Below are 6000 nucleotides of genomic sequence, written 5' to 3' on the forward strand. Positions count from 1 at the left end.
AGAGGGAGAGTATAAGGACTGCTGAGGTTTGGGAATGGGCAGGAGAGACTATGAATGTGTGGCCTGTTTGTGTGAGGGCTGAATTGCAAGCTTGAATCTGAGCTGTCAAATTCAGTGCCAAGCCTCATAACAACTATTCCTGAGGTAGTGCCACAGCTACTATCTGGAAGAACAAGCTGGGCTGGTACCACCCTGAAGTTCCCCCCAGGGGCCCTGGGAAGTCAAAGGGTTGCCAGTGACTGGGAGCTTTGGCCTTGGAGCAACATCAAGGAACCTAGAGGCCCTTTGTGATCTGCCTGGCCACGAAGTCCCCTCACCACCCCACCCCTACCCTTATTTGCTATTGCTATTCCCCTATCTCACTCTGCCCCAGACCTGCTGGCCTCTTTGCTGTTTCTCTAACATGGATGGTATCATCTGCTTAGAGCCTTTACTCTACTATTTTCTTTTCCCTATTTGCTCCTTCCCCAGATATTTCTATGGTTTGGTACCTTACGTCCTTCAAGTCTTTGCTCAATATACCTTCTTGATGCAGCCTACTCTGATCATCCTGTTTAAAATGAATACTTAACTCCTGCTCTACTTTTTCTATTTTTCCCATAGCACTTCTAAAGAACTATATTATTTACTTATGTATTTAGTATGTTTATTGTCTGCCTTCCTTCCACTAGAATGTAAGCTCCATTAGGCAAGGGTCATTATCATTCAGTGATGTATTCTTGCCTTCCAGGAAAGTGCTTGGCACATCAAAGACACTTGATAATCATTGGCAGAATGAAGTGGGACCACTTCTCAGAGGTCATACGTTCCAACCTGCTCCTTCACAGTAGAGAGCCAGAGTGGAGGTGTGACTTGCCCAAGGTCAGTCAGCAAATGAGTGGCAGAGCAGAGACTGGACCTGATGTCTTTGAATCCCAATGCAATACTCAATGTTCTCTCTATAGCTTAATGGAGGATAGAGACAGCATTCATGGATGTCTGTTGTTCACCAAGCACATACTGTACCTAGGCCTTCTCATTCCTTATTTACTTGTGAAGTAGCCCAAGGACCTGCCAGATTCCCCTCCTCCTGCTTCTCTTTCCTCTTTCACTATCCTCTGGCTAATTCCTCTTTGCCTTCAGGTCTTAACTTTATGATCACTGCCTGTGAAACATTCTCCCTGATGCTCCAGTCCAGACTAGGTCCCCCTTGCTACTCCCAAAGCACTCAGTATGTCCCCCTCCTCACACTCAGGAAGCATCCTGAAATTACCTGGCTCATTCCCTCTCTTCTCTGTTCTGATGGGGGCTGCTTGAGGACACAATGGTTCACTGCTGTTCATGAGGGGCCTAGAATTGTGAAAGAGACTTAATAAATGTTTGGTGAATGAGTGCCAATGTTATTTTACTTCCCTGCCCCTTAGTTTCATCATCAATAAATGAATTGAGAGGACTATACCTGGCATGTAATAGGTTTTCAATTATCAGCCTTGCAACAATCCTGTGAGTAGATATTATTGTTCCTATTTTATAGTGGGAACTTTGAATCCCCAAAAGCATAAGTGACATGTGCAAGGCCACAGTTGGTGAGTTCCAGGACTTGAACTCAGGTTCACATCATGCCATAAATTGAGCTTCTCCTGTGATGCGTGACTGCCTCCCACTGGCAATCAGGTGGAGCTTATTGGCTCCTGTGGCTTTAACATTAGGCATTGTCAATTTTCTTGTTAGTTTGAGGTCCAAACCTGTCACTGAGAAACTTAGGCCATAATTTAAATATGTAGTCAGCTCTACTGCTCCTTCCTTGTCCATCCTATTAGCTGCTTGGCCTCTCCGACCTGTGAGCCTGGTCAAAGACTTGGCTGTGATTTCTCCCCAAGCTTGTCCTTTACTAGGAACCTCGTATTTATTCCCACATGTGCTCAAGCCCTACCCTTGGAAGCAGAGTTAGCCTCTGGTGTTTGTCCTCCTCCAAACCTCCAACTCAGTGACAATAAGAGGGAGTCAACCAGTGTCTCTCCTGGGTCGTCTTGTAGGAGAAGGCTCATGCCCTCCCACTAGCTCTGAGATTGGCTGTAGAAGCTGCATTCCCAGATTGCTGTGTCCTCATGCCCCAGTGCAGGGTTGGGACTGGAGAGAACCCCCTGCTGTCTGTCTTCCCTCTACCTGGGGCAGCTGGGCTTGATTGGGGTCTTCGGGCAGGAAGTGGAAGGGGCTACAAGGGGCCCTTGTAGTTCAGCCAAATTGTAGTTCACAGGGGAGAGGTGGGTTTCTGATGCCAGAGAGTCCTTGCACAAGGGCAAAGTCCACAGGGCCTGGGGTGATTACCTCACACAATATCCATGATGACCTGGTAGGGTACTGGATGGGTAGTGTGTGGATGAGTTGTGCTGCATTTCTGGGAGAAGTAAAGATTATCTTCTGCTATCCTGCAGCTGGGTCAATCCCAGGGCTTTGCACTTTAGTAGTACCTGTCTATGTTTCCTGGAACCTGGGCCAATCAGAGCCACCAAAATAACCAAGTAGCTCTGTCTTCACACCTTTGCACCACCACATCCACACCAGGGTGCTGAGGCTCAACTGTGTGTGTGTGTGTGTGTGTGTGTGTGTGTGTGAGATGCCCTGGAATGGGAGGCATTAGGATAGATGTAGATTCCAGTCAGTAGATGGGTTATTAATGTTTGATGTTCCACTTTTACTTGATAGAGACCTGTTTATTTCTGAGCCCTCGGCTCTAAAGTCTGTTTTTTCATGGCAAGGCAGAGAGAACACTAAATTGGAAGTGACATGTGAGATCTCATCTTGGGTCTGCCTCTCACTAAATGAGAAGAGTATTTGAAAGGCTAAGGAGAGGCTCTCTCCTTGAGCAGGAAGAAGATTTTTCTCTTTGATCTGGTGACGGATGGGAGGGAAAGGGACTCTGCTTTCTGAGTCTGTCCATGAGTATCATGGTGGCTACTGTATACATTGACTATGTCCTTGTAATTTAGTCTTCTTTAAAGGTATCAAAAAGTACCTTTTATCTAGTAAATTATAAGTTAATTTATTTACTTATCTAGTAATTTATGAAGACAACAAAACATTTAGCAGAACACTGACTCCCCTCCATTTCCTTTGCTCAAAATTTACCCTAATCATAACTGTACTTACACTAGCAGCACACAATAGGAGGCCCCATTTCCACGTGGGCTATGTGCTCACTGCCATGTCCAGCTCCCCAGGGTAACGTTGAACTCCTTGGGTAGAAATGACAACAGGAAACCCGTTGCCTGCCTCACCCTGATTCTGCATGCTCTGCTATACCATTTCTGCTTCCTTTGCCAGTCAGTGACCTCTGCTAACTCCTCACTGTTCATTTCCTTATTCCAGGACTGATAGACCACTTAAGTTCTCAGACATTTCATTTTACGATTAAAATTTAGTTGCCAAATTTTGAGTTTTCATTACTGTGTTTCTGGGTTTCCCACTATTTCTGGGCCTATGTGCTACTGCAGAGATTGATATAATAGGTAAAGATAGGGGTTCATGATAATGGCTGCCACAATGTCAGCTCCACACCGACTTGGGCCCCTAGAGCCCAGTCCACTCCCGACAGACTAGGCACCAGCATTGACAGTGGTTGATTCCAGACATTATTTCATCTTAATGTTTTCCCAGCTGACCCCCACTGCCCAAGAGCTGGGAAGGGATACATCAACTGGGCAGTTGACTTCCTTCCTAAAGTTGACTTTAGATGTACAGACCAAGAGTGGGAGGTCCTTTGGCATTAATCTAGCTTGTTCACTTTATTATTTTATTTTATATTGTTTTATGTGTATAATTTCATTCCATAATTGTTACTGGACAAGGAGGTGGATTCTTTTGTTTCAAATGACCAGTTCCTGAGATACTGGCATTTCAAAGAAAGAAAATGTTTATTGCTAGGCTTGAAGCAGGAGATCAGATGGCCTATCAACCCAAAACCTGTCTCCCTGAACAACTCAAAATCTGTCTCCCTGAGCTGTAGTAATTCTGATAGTTTAATAGCGTTAAAAGATGGGCAGGTTTTAGGATAATGAACACAATGGCCCAGATGATGTAATTAGAAGTGATTTAATTATTGAGATTGCTTACTGCTTAGTTACAGTGTTTGCAAGAAAATGGCAGCCTTCATATGATGATAGTCATGATTTTTAGTATTATAATGGGGTATAGGTGACTTATAGGTTAAAGTTGAAGCTACTGAGCATGGCAGGTGGGCCCATTTTGGTTAGATCAGTTTTGGTTGTCAAGATAACTTTGGACTTGGGGTGGGTTATTTCTGGGCTGACCCAAGACCCTTCATTAGTAAACATTAGGGGCTGTTTTAGTGATTATAAGACTCTAAAGTAAAAAACTGGATAAATTGGTACAAGTGAAGGTTAGTCACAAGGTTTTTATAATCACAGGGGCACAAGATAAAGGCTATACAATCATTATCAGAAACCAAGGCAGCTGGGTTACAGTTTAAAGATTTCAGGTTATTTCCTTTTGTCTATACCAATATACCAGAAAGTAAAAAGGAATATCTATATAATAATTCAGTAATCATAATTATCCCTTAAATCCTAACTTCTCAGTTACATTTTGCTTATGAACTTGTTTATTTTTGCAACTGATCTCCTGCCTCTGAAGTTATTTATTTATTTATTTATTTATTTATTTGCATGGGCAGGCACCAGGAATCGAACCATGGGTCTCCAGCATGACAGATGAGAACTCGACCTGCTGAGCCACTGTGGCCTGCCCTGAAGTTATTCTTGATCACAGCTGTAGTCCCAGAAGGTCTCTTCTCCAGGGGTGTCTGGCAGAAAGGGAAGCCTTTGTCAGGGGGTTAAGGAAACTGGCAGAGACCTTCTCTGTCTAGTTAATGTTTTATCAGAGTACATGTAGCAATGTATATAAAGCAAGTCCCATGGGGGAGAATTCAGAATAAATTATTGCCTCCAATTTCCTGTTTGGCATTGATCTTTTAGATTGGAGACTTGAGATGGGAATGGCCTGGTATTATTATGCCAACGTCAGTGTCAAAAGTCCCTACAAATTCCTCATGAATCCTGCATGACAGAATCATATGACGCCTTAAAGATTTAGTCTAACCTCACATAAGGCTCAGAATCCCAGAATGGGCCAAGGTTATGTGAAAAGAAGGAATGTAATCTTGGTGATGATATTAGCTCAGTTTAAGCATCCTGAGGCACAGATTTAAATAGATGTGAAAGACTGAGGTGGCCAAAGCCTGTTATTTCTTATTGAGAGTCCCCATTAGGGCAACTGCCTTGCATTTACCCTTTATGTTGTTAGGTTATGTGTGTCCATGGCCCAGTCTTGAGGCTTTTTCTGTTCTTAGATTCCTTTGGCAGCTGAAAGGAGTTTTCAACTGCTGAGAGTGGTTATGGGGGCCAGAAAGTGCCCAGAACCTGGAAAAGTCAATTAGTTGGATCTTCAGTTATTTATTTAAATTGAGGTGAAATTCACATAACATAAAATTAACCTTTGTTTTTTTGGTATTTGTATCTTAGATGGTGGGGTCACATTTCATTATTTTTCCATGTGAGTATCCTATTATTGCCACACCATTTTGTTGAATTTTTTGTTTGTTTGCTTGCTTGTTTGTTTTTCGGAAAGTGCATGGACTGGGAATTGAACCTGGGTCTCCTGCATGGCAGGTGAGAATTATACCACTGAACTCCCCTTGCACCCCTAAAATTAACCATTTTAAAGTGAACGATCTGTGGCATTTAGTACCTTCACGGTGTTGTTCAACTACTGCACGCAGTGGTTTGGTGGACCTTTGGTTTTATCCTCTGTTGCATGGGCATGGTAATCCCTGGCCTGCCTCTGCCACATGGGGAAAGAGTCATGTAAAAAAGAGTTTTTTAAATCGAAAGGCCTCTTTGCAACAACAAAGCCAGTAAATGATGAAGCTTAGTGCTAAAAGGATAATCTCCTGAACAAGATGGCCAGCTCACCTCTTGAAACCTACAGCTAAAGAAAGTCTGA

The 6000-nt window shown here is 43.3% G+C and overlaps 1 long non-coding RNA gene across 1 annotated transcript in view; it reads left to right on the forward strand.

The window, feature by feature from the left end:
* The window catches only part of LOC143643657 (uncharacterized), a 102614-nt gene extending 97707 nt beyond the window's left edge, over positions 1–4907 (forward strand). Inside the window, exon 4 of the long non-coding RNA XR_013156310.1 lies at positions 4673–4907. This is a non-coding gene — a long non-coding RNA (uncharacterized LOC143643657). The remainder of the gene's footprint in view (positions 1–4672) is intronic.
* The last annotated feature ends 1093 nt before the right edge of the window (positions 4908–6000 follow it).

The sequence above is a fragment of the Tamandua tetradactyla genome, chromosome 8 (assembly GCF_023851605.1).
Source record: "Tamandua tetradactyla isolate mTamTet1 chromosome 8, mTamTet1.pri, whole genome shotgun sequence".
Classification (NCBI taxonomy): domain Eukaryota; kingdom Metazoa; phylum Chordata; class Mammalia; order Pilosa; family Myrmecophagidae; genus Tamandua; species Tamandua tetradactyla.